Source organism: Bos grunniens, chromosome 1 (assembly GCF_055505025.1).
Source record: "Bos grunniens cultivar Pamir isolate PY7600 chromosome 1, Bosgru_T2T1.0, whole genome shotgun sequence".
NCBI lineage: Eukaryota > Metazoa > Chordata > Mammalia > Artiodactyla > Bovidae > Bos > Bos grunniens.
Genome location: NC_141165.1, coordinates 7,650,863 through 7,676,694, shown reverse-complemented (window position 1 = coordinate 7,676,694; position 25,832 = coordinate 7,650,863). Strand labels below are relative to the sequence as shown.

General features: G+C 46.6%; 1 protein-coding gene and 1 long non-coding RNA gene across 2 annotated transcripts in view; one reads left to right on the top strand and one right to left on the bottom strand.

Annotated features, from left to right (window-relative positions):
* The window catches only part of KCNJ6 (potassium inwardly rectifying channel subfamily J member 6), a 325,736-nt gene that overhangs the window by 94,958 nt on the left and 204,946 nt on the right, over window positions 1-25,832 (bottom strand). The window lies entirely within an intron of this gene.
* LOC147378905 (uncharacterized) lies at window positions 475-5,033 on the top strand. The gene is made up of 3 exons (XR_015164641.1): window positions 475-1,805; window positions 2,472-2,595; window positions 3,273-5,033. It is a non-coding gene; the product is annotated as an uncharacterized LOC147378905 (long non-coding RNA).

Here is a 25,832-nt window from a genome sequence, read left to right as displayed (position 1 = left end):
GGATGGTGTTGGGGGATCTGGATGGAAGTCATGGGCAATGTCCCTGCTCACTGCCAGCATCCCATGCAAGGCAGGGTGTTTGATGCAGGGGTTTTCATGTCTGAGCTCTCATTGCTAATTTTGCCCGAGATGGAGTCTCTAACTCTGACTTCATGTGGGCTGAACTCAGTTCAAAATCAGCCAGGCTGGGCACTCTTGTCTGGAGACCTGGAGTGTGGTCTGACCTTGGCCCCAGGTGGGGAGCTCTCTGCCTATACAGAGTCACCCTGGGGTCTTGTTTCCCTGAGTGTTGAGGTGGAAGAGGGTGGCTTTGTTAGATTAGCTGACTCTTAGCAGTTTTCTGGCTTCCCTGGTGGCTCCGATGGTAAAGAAGCCACCTGTCAATGCAGGAGACGTGGGTTTGATCCCTGGGTTGGGAAGATCCCCTGGAGAAGGAAATGGCAAAACTCACTCCAGTATTCTTGCCTGGGAAATCCTAAGGACAAGAGGAGCCTGGTGGGATATAGTCCATGGGGTCATGAAAGAGTCGGGCATGACTTAGCAACTCAACAACAACAGCAACAGTTTTCTTTGATCTTCCACACGTTCACATGTCATGGAGGGAACCTACACTCACCTCAGCCCCCAGTTTGAAGCTGTCTTCTCCCTCTTCTGGCTCATTTGTAACCTTCCTGTTTGAATGGTCAGTGAGTTTCTGGACCTACACGAACAGAGGTAACTGCTCTGGGCAGTCCTGGGAGCCTGCCAGTTGATCCTACAAACCCACTTTCCCCCTTTTCCTAGCTCAGGACTGGGTCACATTTCCCAGCTTCCTTTGCATGGAGGGGCATCCACGCACCCAGTTCTGGCCCACTAGGAGTGGGTGTGCCCTGCTGGGCCAAGGTCTTAAATAATGGGTATGCCCCCTCCTCTGGTCTTGCCCCTTGTAGGATGGATGATGGAATCATGAGATGGAGGGGCCTGGGTCCCCAGCTGGTGGCAGAAAGCTGCCATCTAACCAGAAACAAAAATAATTGTGTTTAAACAGGTACACATTTTGACTTGAGCCTTCTCTCTAATGCTATGGGCATCGGTACTGACATGGATAAAGAGAGAGAAGAGTTCTCGGAGGGCTGATGTGGGGAAAAAGCCGGGAGAGAGGAAGAGAGTGAAGACAGGGTGTTGGGTTTGATGTTGTTGAAAAGAAACAAGGGTCTCCCCACATGGAGTCCCTTGTGCTAAGCTCTGTATCAGCCAAGGCAGACTGAACACCTGTCCTAACCCCAGGTTCAGTCCCTCCAGAAATGTGACCTTTTACCAGTCAGTCTGGAATTTCCCAGCCACAGATGAGGTAATGTCCCACAGGGACCCCTACTTTCCCCGTAAAGCAGGTGATCTTGCCTGACATAATCCTTTATTGTTTTCGACTTCTTATCCCATCCCCTTAGACCTTTAAAAATCATCCAGTTTGTACAGAACCCTTAGTGTCTGTCTGCTAAATAGGATGCTGCCTAGTTTGTGCATTGTTGAATAAAGCCAATTTGATCTTCAAAGGTACTCAGTTGAGTTTTGTTTTTTAACAGTATCTAGAGAGAAATAAAATATTGCCTGCCTTGTCAGTAAACAAAGAATGTCACGGTCAGCAGCAATTGCAGCCCTCCAACGGTGAGCCCTGAGGGAACTCAGGAAGGAAACAAAGAATACTTGTCATCTAGCAGCCATCAAATTGTGACCACTCCCCACAGGGAGCCCTGCAGAAACTCAGGATGTGAAACACAGGTTCCTGTTCCCAGACAGCTGAGGAGAACGTCAAAGGAATGATTTCAGTAAGCTCAGACGCTTGCATTTTCCCGTTTGTAGAAAAGTACTCAATTCCTGAGCTTGAGATATCTAGTTTTCATTTATTAACTGTCATCTTTTTTTCCCCCCCTATTATATGCCCTTTGTTGCAAAACTCGTCCATATTCTAGCTCCCGCTCCTCACCTCCTTGGAGTGCTTCTCTCAGGGTTGCTTGAGATACTGCCTCCCGGGCTTGAAGTTCTCAGTCGGCCCTCTGAATAAAACATAACTCTTAGCCTTAAGGTTGTGCTGTTTTTCATTTTTTCAGTTGACACCGTAATGAACTAGCATGTGGTTAATCGAATGTCTGTGTCGTGTGTCAGGGAAAAAAGTGTCAATGCATATGCTACTTAAGTGCCTTTTAAAAACGAACAAAAATGGGACCAGAGAAAGCTAAAGGTTCAGGGAGTGGAATGGAAAGGTGGCCTTGAAGTAGGGAAGAACAAGTCTGACTCCACGTTGCACTGGTTTCTTTTACTTTATCCTTTGGATTCAATTGCTTTTGCTACAAGCTAAGAATGTTGCCCATAGCCTGAAATACACAGGGTAGCCCATTCTCAAAGCTCTGACCTTTAAAGGTGTAATGCTCATTGATCTAGAGATCAAAAGTTGTAGAACTGAGAATAACGTCTGTCTTGTTGGAGCTTTCTAGGATCATTATGACTGGACCGATACAAACAGCGGCAACAGCAAAGGATTCCGACACCAAGACGTTTGCAACAACCAACCACGCTCCCTCCACTTTCAGTATAAAATAAATCCGAACTCTGACTTGGGTAAGATGGTGCTTTGGGACACTAGTCCATCATCTTCTCAGTCTGCTGGTTTTCCAAATAAAGTCACTATTCCTTGCTCCCACAACTCATCTCCTGACTTATTGGCCTGTAGTGGGTGAGTCGTACGAGCCTGGACTATGTGACAGCCTCAGCCAGGTGAGGCAGTGTGTGCAGGTGAGATCCATCCCAGGGAAGATGGGATGGGAAGCTTAATAGCACCTGGTGGAGGACAGGAACACAGGTGAGAAACTAGAAAAAGCCAATAGAAGGTAAGAGTATCTGGAGCATAGAGGAGACTGAATCTGGAGTGTCAAGTAAGTAGTGATGCCAGGAGGAGTCAGAGTCAGGTGTGGAGTGGCCCAGCCTCAAGGCCCTGTCCGGAGCAAAAGCAGGCAGCCCTAGGTTGGGGAGGTGTGTTCAGTCGCTTCAGTCGTGTCCGACTCTTTGAGACCCTATGGACTAGCCCGCCAGGCTCCTCAGTCTATGGAATTCTACAGGCAAGAATACTGGAGCGGGTTGCCCTGCCTGGGGAGGGGAGAGGGCCATGGCAGGTCTGAGCTGTGAGCATTGCTTCAGCGCCTGTGGGCACGAATGCAAATACGCACGGGGGTGGGGGGGAATACAGAAAGGAATGTTAATGATGGCTCTTAACGTTTCTTTCTTTCTTGGAATCCCAGGTGTGAATTTGAGGGGGTGATGTGAATTGCATTGGCAAGAGCATTTGAGCTGCTCAGCGGGGAGAGCTGCAGCTGTGGCTGGTACAACAGACCATCCTTCCTGTTCCTGCTCAGCCTGGGACCCAAAGGACTTCTCCCGCCAACCTCTCAGCCCGACCACCGCCCTGCCGGCACTTGCCCTGGGCCCCAGTCAAGCGCATGCGCATCAGACTGCCAGTCAGAACACTGCCCCGGTCCTTCCGCATCCGGCACGTGGCTTGCCCAGAGATGATGTAGTGCAACTCTCTGCAAACTGTGAAGTGCTGTACAGCATGCAAAAGGATGACCCGAGCGGGGCCCGGGATCTTGATGGTTTCCTTGACCCGAGTTGCTTTTCTGTCTTTTGTTTCAGAGTAAATGTGGGTCTGTGTGAAAAAGCCAACCCCTTCTCCCCGTTCTTTTTCTCTCTCCTTTTTAGAAAGATGGGCTTCCCCGGTGGTGCTTGTAGTAAAGAATCTGCTTGCAATGCAGGAAACGCGAGAGATGGGGGTTGGGTCCCTGTGTTGGGAAGATCCCCTGGAGTAGGAAATGGCCACCCACTCCAGTCTTCTTGCTTGGAGAATCCCATGGACAGAGGAGCCTGGCGGGCTATAGACCATAGGGTCACAGAGTCAGATAAGACTGAGTGACTTAGCTCAGAAAGACATTAGAAAGATGATTAATTAACGTTAAACTAGAAAGGGACAGGGGAGCCTGGTGGGCTGCTGTCTATGGCGTCGCACAGAGTTGGACACGACTGAAGTGACTTAGCAGCAGCAGCTAAGGTGCAAAATAATCCGATGGTGAACTTGAACCTCAAAGAAACAACACAGGACTGAGTTACAAGCTGAAAGGACCTGGTCGAAGAACCACTAGAATCACCTTGAGTTTTGGGGGCTTCGCTTGTGGACAGAGGCTGCTGTGATGCTCCAGGTCAGTAGAAATGTTCTTCTGATGAGCAATTCTACTACACGAATTCTGTGGGGGAAACTTGTGGTGCCTAAGAGAGTGTTCAAGGAGCCCTTTGAGAATTTCTATTATCATGGGGGAAAATCCCACAGAAAAACAGGGTGGATCTCAAAGGCAGAGACCACATCAAAGACTGGAAGGAAATGCACGCAGATATTAATAGGGAACTTCTGAGAGGGGGGCTTAGGGGGCTTCTAATTTCCCTTTTAAATATTCTATGGACTTCCCTGGTGGTCCAGTGGTAAAGAATCCTCCTTCCAGTGCAGGGGACGCAGGTTTCATCCCTGGTTGGGGAATTAAGATCCCACTGAAGGAGGAAACAGACAGAAGAGGCTCCATCTTGAAAGCAGGACTCCACCTTGGGCTGGACTGTGGACTTTGAGCTCTATGCCCAGTATCTATGGAAAAGACATGCCAACTGGAAAACCAGGCCCCCTGGATGGAAGAGCCCCAGGACTCGTACCTTGACTCTCTGTGGCCTAAAAGAATACCCTAATTATCTGTGTAAACGAATAGAATCATACATTCTATTATGCTTATTGGGGTATGACCACAGGACTATTGATAATTGTCCACTGTTAACTGCCTAGGCTTAAGGCATACGAATCATGGGTTAACTTTGATTGTACCTTTCTTTTCCTTTGTTCAGACTAGTTTCAGGGGATTTAGGGATGCACACTTAGAGTATATAAGGTTTTCACAAAAACTGGTCGGGCTTCTTGGCTAAGAGGACTGCCTTGGGCCCACTGGTGTAATAAACTGCACTCCACCATCTGCATTGTCCTTCTGAGTGAGTTTGTTTCCTGGAACGTGGCTACAACACCACATGCCCTGGGGCAACTAAGTGAACACACCACAACTACTGAGCCTGAGCCTCAACTAGAGAGCCGGAGCTCTGCAAACCACAGAGGGAACACCCACATGCCATGACCAGAGAGAGGCCTGGACACCACAGCAAAGATCCTGTGTGCCACAACAAAGACCTAGGCAGCAAATAAATACATATTAAAAGAGTTTTGACTTTTTCCAAATTTTCTAGGATGACTTTATATTACTTTTACCATCAGAAGGGGAAAAAAAAGGGTATTTTTCAAACAAAATGTTGAGGCTCTCCTGGCGTATGACTGATGGAATTTAGCACAAAGGAGCTAAGGAATGATCAAGTACTTGATCTGAAGGTGTCCCATCCCAAGTGTCTGGTAACGTAGAAATGAGGACGTTTGCTTCACCCGACTCTAAGGAAATCATGAGTGAATCCCATGGGATGCTTGTGCTGGGAGGAGCAGTGGGTATACAGAGCGTGTGTGGGTCTGAGACTGTTAGGGGAAGCACACTGACTGAAACTGCCCACCCTGGCCAGGCGCCCTTGTAACCATTTGCATGAGTTGTTTTACGACAGGAGGTCCTGGTAAGGAGCACGGAACTAATAAGCTGCCACCACCAACCGGGAGAGTCCAGGAAAGGTCAAAGGGCGACACCACGTGTCCAACCACCTCCCAGAATCCTTCTTGCTGGCGTCCATCTTGGCTGAACAGGGCGTGACCACCAGGAAGGCCTCTGAGTCAGAATGATTGGCCGAAGACAACTCGAAACTAATCCCATCACCATAAAACCCGAGAGTGCGAGCCACGTGGCAGAGCTGTTCTCCTGGGTTCCCTTAACCTGCTGATCTCTGCCTGGGTGCCCCTTCCCAATAAAATCTCTTGCTTTCTCAGCACATGTGTCTCCTCGGGCAGTTCATTTCTGAGTGTTAAACAAGAGCTCACTTTTGGGCCTTGGAAGGGGTCCCCCTTCCTGCAACAAGACCACTGGAGGGGTGGATATGAAGTATAGATTGCAGGCAAAGGTCTGTGAATATTTTCTGTAAAGGGCCAATGGTAAATACTTTAGATTTTGCAAACAACATAGATCTTCGTTGCATACTCTTTTTTTCCCCCTCCCCCTGGCAATCCAGTGGTTAAGCCTTCACCTTCCAATGCAGGGGGTGCAGGTTTGATCCCTGGTTGGGGAGCTAGATCCCACATGCCCTGATGCCAAAAACCCAAAACATAAAAAAGAAGCAATATTGTAACAAATTCTATAAAGACTTAAAAAATAGTCCACATCAAAAAAAAGTTTAAAAGTTGTTTACACTGTTTTAAAAATATAAAATTATCTTTAGCTCATGGGCAGTGCAGAGGGAGGCTGCAGGCTGGATTTGACTCACTGGGCTATAGTTGACTGACCTCTGGGTTAATAGGATGCTGGTAAGAAAGAGAGATGGTTCGCTGCTAAATTAAGGCAGCAGCCATGAGGGTGAAGATGGGGCAATGGATCCGGGCTGAATAAGAAGCAAAACTCAAATAATCTGGAGATTAGTGGCCACGGAGGGGAGCAGCCAGGAGGATGGGGGATGGCAGGATGATTGAGACCTGGAGGCAGAGGATGATGTTTCCAGTGAAAGTATCTGCTCGCTTCTGTGGGGTGCCTGGGTGGCTCAGTGGTAAAGAATCCGCCTGCCAATGCAGGAGACTCAGGTTTGATCCCTGGGTCGGGAAGATCCCCAGGAGGAGGGCATGACAACCCACTCCAGTATTCTTGCCTGGAGAATCCCCATGGACAGAGGAGCCTGGCGGGCTACAGTCCACGGGGTCACAAAGAGTTGGATGACTGAGCACGCACGCATGTGCTTGCACCTGTGGGAAATCAAGTGTGTGGGGATGAGGCTTATCAGGGACCGGACCAAGCTCTAGATTTGGAGGTGGTCAGGAGAGGGAAATGGCAACCCACTCCAATATTCTTGCCTGGAGAACCCCAGGGACGGCAGAGCCTGGTGGGCTGCCGTCTGTGCTGTCTATGTCACACAGAGTCAGACACGACTGAAGTGACTTAGCAGCAGCAGCAGCAGCACGTACTCATGGAAGTGTAACTATGGGTATGGTGAAAGCTTCTCTCTTCCCTGGGAGATTGTAGCGTGAGTAGAGGTACAGAAGACAAGAGTCTGGAAAACAACTATAGAATGGAGTCAGAAGGAGAGGAGCCAGAGAGGGTCCTGAGGAAGGGACGGATGGGAGACGGGAGGGGTGGAGGGCTACCTGGGGTGGCAGGTGTGACGCACACACCATGGGGACAGCTGGAGGAAAGTGACACGTCCTTTCCCTCTTTCGTGGGCTTCCCAGGTGGCTCAGTGGTAGAGAATCCACCTGCCAATGCAGGAGACGTGTGTTTGATCTCCTGGGTCAGGATGATCCCCCAGGAGGAGTAAATGGCAACCCACTCAAATATTTTTGCCTGAAAAATTCCATGGACAGAGAAGCCTGGTGGGCTACAGTCCATGGGGTCTCAAAAACTATCTTGGGATGCTGATGTTTTGCCAACATAAAAATTATGTGTTTGAGAGATAAAGCAAGAAGATAAACCACGAAAAATATTTTCACACATAATGTTCTCGATTTACAAAAACAATGAATACCCCCATAGGAAAAAAAAATGATCAAAGGAAGCAAATAAGGAATTTATAAACGAAGAAATACACAGAGCTGAGGAGCATATGTTCAAACATGGCAAAGTGAAAGCAGTGCAAATATAATAACATTTTTTAAACTCTAAAGTTAGTTTCATTAAAAATAGACCATAAATTCAGTATGTGGAGTTTGTGTGCATGGCAGGTCAGTAGAACTGTGAATTTGCATATATTATTGGATGCATAAACCGGCGAAGTCTTCCTGGAGGACAGGGTGACAGTAGCTCTCACAATTTAGAAATGATTAGGTGTATTAGCCATTCTGGGTCTAGATATTTATCCTAAGAAAATAATTTTACAACATTTATATATCACAGGCATGGGCTTCCCTGTGGCTCAGCTGGTAAAGAATCTTCCTGCAGTGCCGGAGACCTGGGTTCAATCCCTGGGTTGGGAAGATCCCCTGGAGAAGGGAAAGGCTACCCACTCCAGTATTCTGGCCTGGAGAATTCCATGGACTGTATAGACCATGGGGTCACAAAAAGTTGGACACAACTGAGCGACTTTCACTTTCATTTTTCACTTTCAGGCAGGGGATATTGCAGCCTCTTCTATAATAGTTAAAAAATAGAGACAATTTAAATATCTACCCATGGAGCACCAGTTAAATAAATATACTGTTGCAGGTATAACCAGTGGAATACTATGCGGTCATTGAAAATGATTTTCCAGTGTTTGGGGGTCTTCAACTGTTTGTGCAGAAGTCACCTTCTTAATGAGGCGCTTGCCTCCTCTTTTAAAAGTCTCAATCACGCCACTCCCTCCTCACATTGCTCTTCCTTATGCTACTGCTTGTCTTCTCTGCAGCACTTTTCATCTTCAAGGAGGTTCTTTATCATGTTGATAATCTTATTATTGGTTGTCCCTGTCCGAAAGGAAGTTTCTGAGCAAAGATCTATGTGTGTTTTATTCACCATTAGATCTCAGGCTCTGGAAAACCTGCCTGACACATAGCAAGCGTCTGCATCTATTTATTGAATGTGTGTGTGTATCAACCTGGCATGTTGTCTATGCCATAGTTTAAGTGAAAAAACATAATAAAATATACAGTTTACTTTGCATATATTGTCTTATATTAATGAGTGTAGAAGAATGTCATCCAAAATGTTAATTTAGGTAAGTCTCTAAGAGCTGTAAGTTTGTGGGTGTTTTTGCTTTCTTTCAATTTTTCGACATCAAAACTTTCCCTTAATGACTCTATAATCTGAAAAATCTGTAGGAAATAAAATGCTATTTCTGTTTTAAATAATCAAAACAATTGCTGCAGACAGCTATTGAGCCATGTCCATTGGTCTTGGCAATTGGGATTTACAAGCGTTGAATGGTGTTGCTCTCAAATTCATGCACACCTGAACCTCAGACTATGACTTTGTTTGTAAGTAGAGTCTAATTTCAGCTCACTCCAGTATTCTTACCTGGGAAATCCCATGGACAGAGGAGCCTGGTGGGCTATAGTCTATTGGGTCACAAAAGAGTTGGACATGACTCAGTGACTAAGCAACAACAAGAGTCCAGTTTGGAGCTATAATTCAGATAAGGATTAAGATGGAATCATTCTGGAGTAGGGTGTGCTCCAAAGCCAATTAGTATAAGAGACAGAAAAGGACAGGCAGAGAAGGCTATGTGGTGGGAAGGTTGGGGAGTGGAGTGATGTGGCCACAAGCCAAGGTACACCTGGAGCCCCTGGAAGCCGATGGGTGAGGTGGGATTCTCCCCTAGAGTGTCTGGAGGGAGGGCGGCCCTGCTGACACCTTAATTTCCGACTCTGGCCTCCAGAAATGAAAGAGGAGACTTTTCTGTTGTTTCAAGCCACCTACTTTTTTGTGGCCACGGGAAATTAATGCAGTTGGTGACTTTGAACCGGGGGAGTTTGGGCATGTTTATATCCTGAGAAGAAGCCAAAGGGGAGAGGTTGACTCTACAAGGATGGAAGCTGTGGAGGAGTGAGGTATCTGATGGACTGTAAATCAAGACAAAGTACTGTTGAGAGCAAAGGTGGAGGGGGGCAGGGTGCAGTGCATGCAAGCTCTGTCGTGTTTGAGACCCCATGTACTGTAGCCCACCAGGCTCCTCTGCCCATGGGATTTCCCAGGCAAGAATACTGGAGTGGGTTGCCATTTCCTTCTCCAGGGGATCTTCCTGACCCAGGGATCAAACCGGTGTCTCCTGCCTTGCAGGCAGATTCTTGACCTGCTGAGCCATGGGCATGTCTGTTTCCTCCCGAGAGGCAGGTGTGGAATGGAGAGGAAGAGAGAAGGATGGGGAGGGAATCTTGGTGACATCTCTCTCAGGCTTCATGTCCTGGAGGAGCTTCAGATGGGCTCATTTTCCAGTGTGAATTTAAAAAACAATCTGCACTTCAGTAGACTTATTGAATTGCATGTACATCTCACAATGCAAATAACTGAACTCTGCATAATCAGAGATCAGCCTAAGCTTTCCTCATCCTCACTGCTCAAGAAGGGCACATATAAACAGAAACTTGTACCCTCTTGTTCACAGCAGCACTGTTCATAACAAGCAGAAGGTGGAAGCACCCCAAGAATCCATCAGCAGGTGAATGGATAAGCCTTAAAGAGGAAGGGAATTCGGACACACGGGATAACATGGGTGAACCTTGAAGATATTATGGTTTAAGTGAGATAAAGTCACAGAGAGCAAATGTTTGAGTTCACTTATAGGAGCTTCCTAGAATAGTCAGGTTCTTAGAGACAGAAAGTACCAAGGGCTGGCGGAGGAGGGAATGGGGAGTTAGGGTTTAACAGGTACAGAGCTTCAGCTTGGGAAGATAAAGAATTCTGTAGTTGAATGATAGTATGGCTGCATAACAATATGAATGTACTTAATGTCACGAAAATGTAGATTCTATAGAATGACTGAAATGGTAAATTTTATGTTATATATACTTTACCACAATAAAGAAGTAAATTGTGTAAACAAAAAGACAAGCATATCTATTTCCTAAATGAGAAGAGTTGCTCAGTTGTGTCCTACTCTTTGTGACCCCATGGACCGTAGCCCCCCAGGTTCCTCTGTCCATGGAATTCTCCAGGCAAGAACACTGGAGTGGGTTGCCATTCTGTTCTCTAGAAGGTTTATAAACAGCAATAAATAATTGCAGGTGATGATGCTTCAGAGATAGGACAGGGTGGGGTTTTCCTGTTAGAGTCATTCTTGCAGTTTTCCATTTATGCTCCCATTGACGACTGGAAGACACCTGAGAAACAATCAGAGCTGTAGTTACAAGTGGTGCTTAAAGTTCAAAATCAGCAGTTGGCTTTGGTCCTCTTGCCATGATGCTTGTCTTTCTGCATAAATCCTTATGTGATGATTCTTCCTCACTTGTCACCGACGTCTGATGTGTCATGGGGAGGTGAAGTCATGTTTACTTGTCTTTTATCTTGAGCTGTTGTAACAATGGAAGTCTATTATAATGATCAGAAATCCAGACCACTGGAAAGTTTAAGTCACAAGTGTGTGTGTTTGTGTGCACGTGTGGGAGAACAGCTACTGTGTTCCACTGGGAAGATGTGATGGAAACTGAAGGGCAGAGGGCGCCTTTAAAAATCCTAACTCGGGGGCTCCACACATGAACCTCAATTTAGAATATCTAGTACCCTCTGCAAGGTCAGAGGACTGGCCCTGGCTGCTTTGTACGTGGGTATGATTTTGGACGAGAAGGGAAATGACAGTTCACTTTGGACAGGACAAAGGAGACCAACATTCAGTACCGTGATTTCTTTTCTCATTGGATTTGAAGAATCAGAACCTTGGATAGTTACAACTGTTTCTGAGAGTGGGGGTCCAACTGCTCACAGCTGAAAAGCTAACGAAGAAGCCAGGTTGATGGAAAGGAAAGTTTGCTTGATTTTGGATGCTGGCCACCAGGGCGTTGGGGGCAGGGAAGGCAGATGTCTCTCTAAAGGCAGACTCTCACCTCCCCCCCACCCCCACCCCTGGAAAAGCAGGAAGCAAGAGCTTTTATAGACAGATGGAGGGGACTACATGCAGAAATGGCATAGTCATCTTGACAGACATCTTGAAACTGGTCATTGGTGGTCTGGTGATGTCATCTTGATTGTTTTAAGTACAGTGCAGTCGTGTCTGCCTCTTTGCGACCCCATGGACTGTGGTCCCCTAGGCTCCTCTGTCCATGGAGTTCTCCAGGCAGGAATCCTGGAGTGGGCTAGCCACACTCTTCTTCAGGGGATCTTCCCAAGCCAGGGATCGAGCCTGGGTCTCCTGTATAGCAGGCAGATTCTTTACAGTCTGAGCCACCAGGGAAGCCCCAGTCTTTAGTTCCAAGGTCTGTCTGTTTCCATTTCCTTGAGGCCAACCCTCAGAACCATGGCAGCTTATGTTGTGGCTACAGTCTGGTTACCATGTAGTTAACTTCTTCCATCTGGTGGGGGTTTCAGTATCTATATGACAGCTCACAGGATATGGCTCAGAATATTATCTCTAGTCCTTGAGAAGGAACTAAAAGTCCTTGACTATGTTTGATGGCTATTATTATTTGATCATCTTTGACTATTTTCCGTTGTTTCTGCATGCTCTCATTACTCTGATTAAACTTATTTTTTTGGCTAAAGTTTTTCCCTAGAAAAAGGCAGGCTGAGAACCTGGGGGCTGGGGTGGGGAAAAGGACTGCAGGGTCCTGCCTTGTTTCAGGACCCTTAAGAATCTCTCAGGACCACGCACACAGCTGTGTAGGTTGTGTACTGCATAGGGTGCCCGGAGGAGGGGAGCAAGAGGCTGAGGTCCAGTCTGTGCTTTGCCTGCCTTGTCAAACTGTGGGTATCATTTATTTCATCCTCCTCCTTTCTAAATTTAAATTTTTTAATTGAAGTATAGTTGATGTACAAGATTAGATTAGTTACAGGTGCATGCTTTAAGATTACACTCTATTTATAGTTATTGTAAAATATTGGCTATATTCCTCTTGTTGTACAATATATGCTGGTAACTAATTTTATACCTAATAGTTTGTACCTGTTAATCCTCTTCCCCTGTGTTGCCCTTCCCTCCTCCTCTCTCTACACTGGTTTGTTCTCGATATCTGTGATTCTGCTTCATTTTGGTAGTGTTCCCTAGTTTGTTGCATTTTTATTTTAATTATTGGAATATAGGTGCTTCATACTGCTGTGTCAGTATGAATCAAAGTGAATTGATTAATATTCAAAGTATGAAGCAAAGTGAATCAGCCTTGTGTGTGTGTTAGTCGCTCAGTCACGTCCAACTCTTTGTGACTTCATGGACTGTACATATACATATATCCCCTCTTTTTTGAATTTCCTTCCCATTTAGGTCATCACAGAGTAGAGTAGAGTTCCCTTTGTGTAGAGTTCCGTGTGCTATACGTTAGTTCTTATTAGTTATCTCTTTAAACATGCATGCTATTCGGTGAGCAAGAGACTTAGAACGTTCCAGCATGTCAGAGACAGGGGTCGGCTCTGGTTGGACTAAGCAGCAAAGTGAAAGTGAAGTCGCTCAGTCATGTCTGACTCTTTGCAACCCCATGGACTGCAGCATGCCAGGCCTCCCTGTCCATCACAAACTCCGGGAGTTTACTCAAACTTATGTCCATCGAGTTGGTGATGCCATCCAACCATCTCATCCACTGTCTTCCCCTTCTCCTTCTGCCTTCAATCTTTCCCATCATCAGGGTCTTTTCTAATGAGTTGGCTCTTTGCATCAGGTGGCCAAAGTATCGGAGTTTCAGCTTTAGCATCAGTCCTTCCAATGAAAATTCAGGGTTGATTTCCTTTAGGATTTTATGAGAATATAGTAAAGCAATTATGTTCCAATAAAAATTAAAAAGGAATAAAAAGAAGGAGAAAGTTCCTGGTAGTTCACTCTGAGCAGTGACCAGGTAAATGGAAACTTCAGGAAAACTGGTCCTTGCAGTGAAACCCTTGTTGGGAGACTCCAACTGTTACCTGTGGGAGTGACTTGGAGACCAGGATTCAGGGTATTTGCTCTAATAAGGTATATTTAAGTATACAAGAAAACAGTTATTTCCCTGTATCATTTCCCCCTCATCTTCACCTTTACTGCACCATCTATAGGGATCGTGTCATTTAACTTGGCACTCAAAGTTTGTTAGCATTTTGATCAGATTCAACCTGATGTCCCCCCTTCCTATGGAGGCTTGTATCTTCTGAATGGATTGCTTCTAACTAACTTCTGCAAGGGTGAAACTGCATCGCTTTTATCGAGATGTGGTTTAAATTCCTGGTGAAGCTCTGGCTGGAGTGCAAAAGGCCTACATTTTGTGTTTCATTAAATCTGTGTTGTCCTGGAGAAATCTGCTGCTGGCATTTCAGAGTCTTTTGAAGAGAAGCCTGCTCGTTTCAGTCATTGCCTTAGTCCTCAGAAAGGAGCAGGTCCTTAGCCAGGGCTTTGTGGAGGGAAAATGCATTGGATTTGGGGCCTCAAGTCCTCAGATAACCACTTGGTCCCCTATCTTGGTCCACAGGCCTTACTTCCCCACCTCCCGGCGCCTTTTCCCCAAGGACTGCTGGCAGACAACCTACCCCACCAGCTTTGATCCTGAAAAATAATTTCCATCTACAGTTGTTTTTTAGGATGAGATAAGACATTTCTTTTAAAAGGAAGCTTGAAAAGAATGAAATAATGCCATTTGTAAAAAGATGGATGGACCTAGAGATTATCATACTAATGAACTAAGCCAAAGATGAATATCATATGATATCGCTTATGTATGGAATCTAAAATATGATGCAAACGAACCTGTTTACAAAACAGACTCACAGATGTGGAAAACAAATTTATGGTTTCAAAAGAGGAAAGCAGGGGATAAACAAAGATCTTAGGATTAACAGATACACAGCACTGTATATAAAATAAACAAGGACCAACTGTATAGCACAGGGAACTATATTCAACATCCTGTGATAAAGCATACTGGAAAAAATATAAAAGTCAATGTATGTATATGTGTGCTCAGTAGCTCAGTTATGTCCGACTCTTTGCGGCCCCATGGACTATATGTATACATATATATATGTATATATATATGAATCACTTTGAAACTACATCAGAAGATAACACACCACTGTAAATCAATTAAAAACATTAAAAAAAGAAGCTTGATGTATTTTTGAATGGTCTCTATCTAATGAAGCAAACTGCATGTAGTTTTCCCTGGGAAGTAAAGAAAATAGAATTTTAGCCTGCATCAGACAGGTAGGTGTGGCGGTTCGCTGACCTCCACCTCAACGCCCTGGACACCCCGGGGCTTCCTGTGAACCTGTGTCTGCATCCTGGGCTCTCTTCGAGATGGCACTTGACGGAGGCAGCCTGCCAGGTGATCCCGCAGGCGGCCGGTCTCACTGGCTCTATCTCCTGCAGTCTCCTGTATTTTAAGTGCTCTTCTCATTTGTTGCAGTCACCGTGTGATGCCTGTCCAGGGCTCTGAGATGCTGACAAGCAGAATCTCAATCTCTAGTCTGGATGTGGGCTTCCGGTTCTCTGTTTTGCCGGGTTCCAGGAATACCACAGTCTTTCTTTTCATAATTATTTCACTGTCTGGAGATTACTTTATAAGCCATATCAGGTGGATTTCCTCACCCTAGGGCTGAGAGTTAGGGTATGGTTCAAGGTGTTCCCACTTGGAAGAGTGGAGTGAAAAGTACCACCCCTTCCAGTCTGTGGAGAAGGGAACCCTCAAAAGTTCCCCAAAGGGGACATTGGTTCAAGAATTGTACAGAGCGGAGAGCAGGACATGGGGAATCTTCAGAGCCCCCTGCCACACCCTCCAAGTCCATGAGACACTGTAAGTTGGGCTAAGAGCCCTCTTATGCTGATAAAGCAGCTCCACTGGGGGAGGGGAGAAGAGAAGCCTTGATTGGAGAGTCTGCCAATTCCTGTGTCATAAAAACTCCCAAGGAGATCCAACCAGTCCATCCTAAAGGAAATCAGCCCTGAATATTCATTGGTAGGACTGATGCTGAAGCTGAAACTCCAATACTTTGGCCACCTGATGCAAAGAGCTGACTCACTGAAAAAGACCCTGATACTGGGGAAGATTGAAGGCAGGAGAAGGGGACGACAGAGGATAAGATGGTTGGATGGCATCACTGACTCAATTGACATGAGTTTGAGTAAACTCTGGGAGATGGTGAAGAACAGGGAAGCTGTGGGTTGCAAAGAGTGGGACATGGCTTAGCGACTGAACAACAAATAATGTTATATATGTTATAAATTATACGTATTTTATTATAATATGTTATATTCTGTTATATATGAAAGTGAAAGTCACTCAGTTATGTCCGACTCTTTGCGACCCCATGGACTATACAGTCCATGGAATTTTCCAGGCCAGAATACTGGAGTGGGTAGCCGTTCCCTTCTCCAGGGGATATTCCCAACCCAGGGATGGAACCCAGGTCTCCCGCATTGCAGGTGGATTCTTTACCAGCTGATCCACCAGGGAAGCCCAAGAATACTGGAGTGGGAATATAAGAATATATCATGGATGTAATTTGTAATTGCTTGAATGTGCCCCCCCGCCCAAATTCCCCAAGCTCATTTCAGCTCAGGACAACCTGTGCACATCTCAGGTCTGGGGACCGTCTATCTGAAATGCACGCTTGCTGGTTCCTGGGGTGCAGTGGGGTCTGGAGACGGTTGGGTCCACACGCGGCCCTCTTTACTGTTGGCTCAGGGCTGGCCCCTCTCGCCCTCTGCTTGGCTGACACGGCTGGTGCTGCAGGCTTCCCTGACTCTCAGGATCCCTATTGTTCTTGGAGTTTCTCCTCCCACGCTCCTCCTCCCTCCCCTTGGCTCAGGAAAGAAAGATGTGACTCAGTCCCTCAGGGACGAGCCAAGATGAGTGACATATTATCCCAATAAAAGGAAGAGTCTCTAACACAAATGGGAGGTTACCTGTGCCTCTGTTGCTAGACTCAGAGGGTAGATGGAAGTCAAGGCTCTAAAATAGAATCACTTAACCAGAACCGGGTACCGCCTGGGGCTGGGAATCACCTACAATGCATCGCGCTGCTTTTTCTGTTTCTACCCAGTGCGTCTTGCCCGGTGGGTCTGAGAGTGCAATCTTTCCATGTTCAAGCATGGTCCCACCCCTTAGAAGAGCGGGGAGCCCCAGACCTCAGCACCCAGGCTTTGGGCATTTTCGGGTGTTTATCTGCCTCCAGCCCTTCCCCCAAAGCTCGCCCCTCTGGGGGAAGCTCGTGCCAGGCCAGGGCAGTATCCAGACCAGTGTGTGTGCGTCTCCGTCACTGTCACATCTGTCTCTCTGCAACCCCGTAGACTGTAGCCTCCCAGGCTCCTCTGTCCATGGAATCTTCGAGGCAAGAACACTTGAGCAGGTTGCCGTTTCCTCCTCCAGGGGATCTTCCCCACCCTGGGATTGACCCTGAGTCTCCCACATTGACAGGCAGATACTTTACCGCTGAGTCATCGCGGAAGCCCCATCCAGACCTGACCCCACTCCAAAAGGTCAGGGCAAGTCCCAAACCCTCCCCCAGAGACACAGTGTGGGGCCATGGGGCAGAAGAGGTGCTTAAAGGGACAAAGTCCTTGTTTGGTGCAGACCCACGGCTGCAGACAGATGAGAAAAAGACATTTGCTCTGAAAGGCCCGCAGCAGATGGGTGTTGAGGCCAAAGCCCCATCCCTAGAGCAGCAGGTGCTGCTATTACTGGAGCCAGATGGGATCTTAGGCGACAGTTTGCCACAGTCAAATGTCTGTCCCTGAAAAGTGCTTGCTGTTCTGTGCTGTGACGTATCATGTTCCAGCATCCCATGGACCGCCCGTGGCTGAGTTTCCGGCAGGGAGAGGGGACGCTGACATGGAGCCCATCTATGGATGTGCCATTTGGGATGCTCCTGGGGTCCAGACACCATGAAGGAAGGAGGGTTCTCACTCCTGGCTTTCCCTGGCTTCCCCAGTAGCTTAGGCCTTGGGTGAGCTTGCCATAGAGTCTAGTGTGAAGTACTTTCAGAGGAGCTGAAATTTGCATTCCTGATATCTTAAGTGCAGGCTCAGCACCCTGTTTTTATGATTTTGCTCCCTCAACTTCAACTGGGAGCCATACCCTGTGCTAAGGCCCTGGGGATGTAAGGATGAATAAAACCTAACCCCCTGCCTGAGGACACCACGCTCTTTTGTGGCTAGAAGCTGGACTGAGGTCAGGGAGGGAGTGAGGGGAGACAGTTTCGGGGAATTAAATAGGATGTTCTTTCTTGAAAATTTTATTTATTTTTAACTGGAAGATAATTGCTTTAATATGGTGTTGGTTTCTGCCATACATCAACATGGATCAGCAATAGGTAGGTGTATGTCCCCTCCCTCTTGAACCTCCCTCCCACCTCCCACCCCATCCCACCCATCTAGGCTGTCACAGAGAACCAGGTCTGACCTCCCTGTGACATACAGCAGATTCCCACTGGCTCTCTGTTCTACTCATGGGAATGTATGCGTTTCAATGCTACTCTCTCAATTCATCCCACCCTCTCCTTCTCCCACTGTGTCCACATATCGGTTCTCCATGTCTGTGTCTCTATTCCTGCTCTGCAAATAGGATCATCAGTACCATCTTTCTAGATTCCATTACGTATGTGTTAATATATTATATTTGTTTTTCTCTCTTACTTACTTCACTCTGTACAATAGGCTCTAGGTTCATTCACCTCATTAGCACCGACTCAAATGTGTTCCTTTTTATGGCTGAGTAATATTCCATCGTGTATATGTACCACGAGCAGAAGATGTTCTTTTAAAGGTTGTGTTGGAATAGGGGAGGGTGTCAACTTAATGGGCAAGGGGTTTTCTTCTGAGGGGTGTATGAGAAGGTTTGGGAACTTGATAGAGATGCTGGTTGCATGACTTTGTAAATGGACTAAATATTATTGAAAGCTGCTTCAAAAAAATTAGGTTTTTGGATTCCTGGGCTTCCAGTGGTTAAAACGCCGACCTTACACTGCAGGGGGCCTGGGTTTGATCCCTTGTTGGGGAATTAATATCTCACATGCAGATAATATCTGACATGCAGCAAAAAGAAAAAAAGAAGAAGAAAAGAAAAGATTAGCTTTCATGTTATGTGGATTTCACCTAAAAAAAAGTCACATTGCATGGTAAAAATCCAGAAGGTCATGACTCCCCGTCTGTTCAAGCCTGAGAATCACACAGGCAGTTGGTAGATGGAGCCCGTTGGCAGACCTGCCCAGGGCCACTGGCCTCATGGAGAGGTGGACAGAGGTGAGGACTGTCCGCCCAGCTCCCTGTTCACGTACCATTCACTGCTACGTCTCCAGTGCCCACCACCGCGCCAAAGCCAGCTTAGGACCTCTGGCTACTCCTTCATAACCAGTGACTATGATGAATGCCCGTGAGCTCCAACCAGCCTTTCATAGTCCCTGGATGGGAGGTGCCATCTTCATCGGGCCCTTATGCAAATTAGACACCAGCTGCCACTACGGGCTGCTGCGGTTGGCTGGCTGACAGCAGGCTTTTCTTCTGACGTCAGTTTCCCAACGGATCCCTTGGGGAGAGCTGTCTTTTTCCTTTTGTGATGTTAGTGTTCCCGGGTTGGCACTGATGTCATGAGGTGCACAGCAGTTTCCTTAAAAAGCACGACTTGCTCCTTCCTTGAGGCCCCCACTCCATCCGGGCCCAATGCCAGGTGAAGACCTGTTTCATCTTGCCCTGCTTTGCGTGAGTCTGCTGGAAGAGAAGGTCTCCTTTGGGGTTAGAGCGGCCAGAAGTGGACTGGATCGGTACCTGCCGTTCATTTACTCCTGGAGGACGACTCCCTGCTTGAGTCTGCAGTACTGTGTGAATTTTCATCAGCCACTGGAAATATCTGCATTTCCCTCCTTCTTCCAGCTCAGACTGCGTGTGTCTCTTGCAAAATCAAGTGCCTTTGTAAAGCGAAGCAGGAGGCATGTCAAAAGGACAATTTCTCTGCAGTTCTTTGCCGGTTTTGGTTGTTTTCTGGTGTCGTTTTGCTAAAAGGAAGACACAGTTTTCCCAAGCAGCAACCTTGCATTTTGGAACAACTTTGGGCAGTGCTGACCATAGCAGGTCTCGAATTGAGTCTTCTGTCCCGGGAGGGAGAGAGGTCTGGAGAACGGACTGTCAACTCCCTCTGGTCCTCTCACAGCTAGTGAGGGTGGGGCCTGAGTGGGTTCTGGGGAAGAGGTCGGAACACCAGCTGAGGCTCTCTGTCCATTAAGCCACTGCTCTGGACTGTTTTCTGTATTTGTGAGTCACTCAGTCATGCCTGACTCTTTGTGACCTCATGGACTGTAGCCTGCCAGGCTCCTCTGTCCATGGGATTTCCCAGGCAATAATACTGGAGTAGTCCCAGTATTCTCCAGAGGATCTTCCTAACCCAGGGATCAAACCCAGGTCTCTTGCATTGCAGGCAGATTCTGTATCATCTGAGCCACCAGGGAAGCCCTGCCACCAGCTGCAAATGACTGCACAGTAAAGCTGGTGAAGCCCTGCATGGCTCCGACTGGGGACGGAGGGCCAGTCTGCTCCTAGGTTTTCAAGTCTGCATTTGGATGGGTTTGGAAGTCTCTGTGGCTGAGATGTGCTTCTCAAGGAAGTTGCTTTTGGTCAAAAGGGAGGAAATGTTCTCGCTGATGTGACTCTGCACCTGGTCAGCTCTCAGGGAAGCTGGGTGGAGGGAGGGGTTTGGGACAGTGGCTTCAGAGGTTTCCTGACGCTGTGCATGCTCAATGTCCACACCATGCTCTTTATATTCACTTTATTTATTTTGGCTGCGCTGGGTGGCATGTGGGATCTTAGCTTCTGGACCAGGGATTGAACCCATGTCCCCTGCAGTGGCAGCGTGGAGACTTAACTGCTAGACCTCGAGGGAAGTCTATCAGGCTCTTTTTAAACAGTAAGCTCTTTCTGATTCTCTGCTGCCGCAGAAGCTGGCATGGGCCATGGTTTCAGGCAGCCCTTGGGGGCAACTATGATGCCCCATTTGGTGTTGTGTATCTCCCGAGGCTGACTTATTAACAGCCCATAGACTGCAAATGGTCTCACGCTTCCCTGCCCCTGTGGTCTGTCTGCTGCAATGCTGTTTGGGTTTCATGCTCTTGGGATATGGTCCTTTTAAAATTACATTTTCTCCTGCTTCTGTGCTCCTCCCCTGGGGCCCATCAGCAGTGCTGTGCTCTCAGTTCAGCCTCCCACTGAATCATTCTTGCTTTTCGATTCTCCAGCCAAGGTTTATTTGATTTCTTTAAAGTCACTTGATTGAATTCTCCACGCAAATACCTACAGTGAAGTAATTACATTTGCTCTTCTTAAAAGGAAAGATAGAAATCTGTGTTCTCTCGACTTTGCCTTGCCCATGGAAGTCAACAGTTGCAAATGATGTGTCCTTGAAAAGTCAGGTTTTATCCAGCTTTGCAAACTTCTGGCTTTTATCATAAATTCAGAGATGCTGGTGCTCCTAACTATAAATCTAATATTCCTATTTATCTCCTTTCCCCCGAGTCCTAAGAAATACTTTTCAACTAAATGCTCAGGTGACCAGGAGAGATTTTGCTTGTGTGTTTGCTTTAGTGGCTCCTGTGTTAGTTTAGAGAATGCTGTTAATTACATAAGGCACAACGGATTACGTGTCAGCTCAGTCTCCTGTACCAGCCCTAAAAACGAATAGCTTCCTTTTTTAGATTTTTCTTTTCAAATTTTCAAACATTGTAATTTACAAAGTTGCATTAGTTTCAGGGGTGTAGCAACGTGAGCTCAGATGGTAAAGCGTCTGTTGGCAACACAGGAGACCCGGCTTCCATCCCTGGGCTGGGAAGATCCCCTGGAGGAAATGGCAACCCACTCCAGTATCCTTGTCTGGAAAATCCTCGCGGCCAGAAGAGCCTGCTGGGCTACAGTCCATGGGGTCGCAAAGAGTCGGACACAACTGAGCGACCAACGCTACACGGGTCAGCTGGTGGAGAATCCGCCTGCAATTTGGAAGATCTGGGTTCGATCTCTGGGTTGAGAAGATTCCCTGGAGAAGGGAAAGGCTACCCACTTCAGTATTCTGGTCTGGAGAATTCCATGGACTGTATAGTCCATGGAGTTGCAAAGAGTCGGACACTACTGAGCAACCTTCACACTATATATATATATATGTATATACATACATTCTTTTTTAGATATATACTCTTTTATCTATATTTTCTTCTTTTAGATTATATGTTCTTTTATATCTATAAGAATATATATATATTCTTTTTTAGATCCTTTTCCATTATATGTATTTTTAAAGATTTTTTTTGAGATGGATCATTTTTAAAGTCTTTATTGAATTTATTACAATCTTGCTTCTGATGTTTTTATGTTTTGATTTTTCGGCTGTGAGGCATGTGAGATCTTAGCTTCCTAACCAAGGATCGAACCTGCACTCCCCACACTGGAAGCTGAAGTCTCAATTCCCAGACCACCAGGGAAACCCCTCCGTTATATGTTATTGCAAAATATCGACTATGGATCCTTGTGCTAAACTCCATAATTAGTTGTGTGTATATGTTCATCCCAAACTCCTAATTTATCCCTTTCCCCTTTGGTAATCATGTTTGTTTTCTAGGTCGGTGAGTCTGTTTCTGTTTTATAAATAAATTCATTTGTATCTTTTTTTTAATAGATTCCATATATAAGCAATGTCATATATTTGTCTTTGACTTACTCGTGTGCTCAGTCACTCAGCTGTGTCCGACTCTGCGGACTTACTTAATATGGTAACTTCTAAAAACTTCTTGATACACGGAAAACAAAGAGATCCTTTTTAGTCCGCAAGTTCCACTTGGATGGACTGATGGGCTCATTTCATCTGGGAAGAATGACTGACTTTTTCTGGAGAGAACACTGTGGTGGTGGTTCCCAGAGGGCGGGTCAGGAAGTTCCTTGGTCTCTTGTGGTCTCACAGATCTGCACTAATACGGCAGCTACCTGCCACGTGTCCCTGCTGGGCATTTGAAATGGGTCTGAGCCAAAGTGTGATGTGCTGTAGGTGCAAACTAAGCAGGGGTTTTGAAGCTGTCACGTGAAAAGTAATAATGCAGTAATGTAAAATGTATCATCAATGGTTCTATTGGTTGCACTAGAATGATAACACTCTATTATTATACTGGGTTAAATACAGCATATCACTATTTCACCCATTTAATTAATTTCACCCATTTAATTTTCCTTTTAAATTTGCCTGCTAGACAATGTAAGTTAGTGTGAGTGGCTGGCATTATGTTTCCACTGGACAGGGTTGTCACGGGAACTTATACCACCTAGCAACACTTACTCCTTCTAGCGTGTTGTGAATGAAATTGATTCCAAGGAGCAGCCAAACTGCTGGCTTAAGTGAGAAAAGGTGCTTTTCAGGTGGCTCAGTGGTAAAGAATCTACCTGCCAATGCAGGAAATGTGGGTTTGATCCCCGGGTTGGGAAGTTCCCCTGGAGAAGGAAATGGCTACCCACTCCCGTATTCTTGCCTGGAGAATCCCATGGACAGAGGAGCCTGGCGGACCACAGTCCATGGGGTTGCAAGAGTCAGACACGACTTATTGCTCTTTCTTTCATACCAGCACAGTCCCATTCAGTGGTCCTCTCTCCCAGAGTTCTATCTTGCTTCCTCCTCTGGCACTTCGGGTGGGGAGGGCTCCAGTTATTCCCAGCCCCGCTGCCTCCCCATCCACGGCTGTTTCCCCCTAGCTTTCCGCACATTGCCATGGGCTCTGTCTTCTGACTCTCCACACCCCCTCCACCACGTGTGTCTTCTGTATCCTATAGACCCTGATACATACATCTCCCACGTGTCCCTTCCCTTCCCCTGACTCCATGGACAGCAGTGGCATCTGTTCAGACCTGCAAGCCAGAAGCCAGGGCATCCTTGCTCCTGTCTGCTTCACCCCATGGCCACTAAGATGGCCAAGTCCCAGGGCTTCTTCTTCCTAAAAGCTTTTCCTCTTGGCCTTACTTTGGAATAAATGAAGACCAACCACACGAGAAAAGCAGACACTATTAGGGCTTGCTGCAGCAGGAGAGTCAGCCATGCGACTTGTATTTTGGCAGCGATTCAAAGGCAGGCAGAGGAGTGGGAAAGCTTCATAATGGAGACAGAGGAGGCTGCAGGTGGGCCCTGATTGAGGCTGAAGGTGAAGCTATTGGAGAAGCTGTAGGTGGCCAACTAGTCAGGGAGGCATCCCATGGCATTGCTTAGGGCTATGGAGTTAGCTTTCTTTAGTTGGTACTAAGTTGGAAGCGGAGACAAAGGTTAGGAAAGCTGTCCGTTATTACTCAAGGCCTGGCCATTCTGAGCTGATTGTTATGGGAGTCAATATTTAGCTTTCTGGGTTTTACTAGAGATGAAAGTCTGGGTTTCAGACTTTACCCCTCTGACTTAACAGCAGGCTAGCTTCCTGGGTTGTTTATTGTACATAAGGGGTTGGTTTCCCGGGAAAATTGCTGCTGGATGTGGGTCAATGTTCTATTTTTATATATGGTCTGGCTATTGCCTATTTATATATTCAGTCTCTCAGGTCACTGACAGCTTAAAAAAAATAATTTATTTTGTTTTGGCCACACAGTGCAGCGTGTGGGATCTTAGTTCCCTGACCAGGGGTCGAACCTGAGCCCCCTGCATTGGGAGCACAGACCACCGGACAGACTGGGAAGGACCTCACTGCCAGTTTTTAATAAGCAGCAACAACAAAACTTTTTTTTTCCTTCTGTTTTTGATTATAAAGATCACATAGCCTCACGAAGAAAGTTTTGAGGAGCCAAGGAAAGAATAAAGACGCAAAGCTAAGCAGTCACCTTGGGTGCTGCCACCAGAGGAAACCACCGTTAACGTTTTAGTGGACATCTTTCTCTGTGTCACAACACAGATTCACACCCAACCGGTCAGCCCACGCGTGCTCTTTTGTAGCCCTCCCATCAGTTTGCATCTGGATTCCTCAGGGGTCTCCACGTTTAGGTCACAGCTCTAGTCTTCCCTACTCCACTTCCTTTTTACTTAAAAAAACAGAAGTATAGTTGATTTACAGTATTGTGTTAGTTTCAGGTGTAACACAGATAAAGACTCCATTTCCTTTTTCACAGAGCTTCCAATTGGGCTCTTTCTAGCTCAGATCCCACCATATTCCTAGTCTGCTTTGCCTTGTTCAGTGGTCCAACTGATGCTGTGACCTTGGCTTTCCCTCTGCCTGAACCTAAAGATCCCAGGGTTCTCTAAGGCACAGTGTCACGCACGTGTCTTTTCACTTCCTTCATCTTCCATGCTCTTCCTCGCCTCCCACAACTCACCCGAGTCCTCATGACTCAGTTCAAACGTCCCCCTCCCCAGGGAGCTCCCAAGATGGTTGGCTGGCATCCTCACCACCCAGCGCCTGCAAAGGACAGCACTCAGCGTGCCATGTGACAGAGGCCGCCTTCTCCCGGCAGACCCTGAACTCTCAGGGGTGAGTGACGACGGCTCGCCTGCTTCCTCTGCACCCCTGACCCCCGTGCCTCTGATGATGTGGGAAACACAGTGGAAGCTCTGTAGACACTGTCTGAATAAGTACATTGGTGGATGGATGAAATTATGTGAATGTGTGTGTATGTGTTTCCACACACATATCGATCTATAGATGAACTGGCTGCACATCAGGGTTGATTTTGGGTATCAGTAGAAAATGCCACTGGGCTAGAAGAAGCACAAGCTGGAATCAAGATTGCTGGGAGAAATAGCAATAACCTCAGGTATGCAGATGACACCACCCTTATGGCAGAAAGTGAAGAACTAAAAAGCCTCTTGATGAAAGTGAAAGATGAGAGTGAAAAAGTTGGCTTAAAGCTCAACATTCAGAAAACTAAGATCATAGCATCCGGTTCCATCACTTCATGGCAAATAGATGGGGAAACAGTGGAAACGGTGGCTGACTTTACTTTTTTGGACTCCAAAATCACTGCAGATGGTGATTGCAGCCGTGAAATTAAAAGACGCTTACTCCTTGGAAGGAAAGTTATGATCAACCCAGACAGCATATTAAAAAGCAGAGACATTACTTTGCCAACAAAGGTCTGTC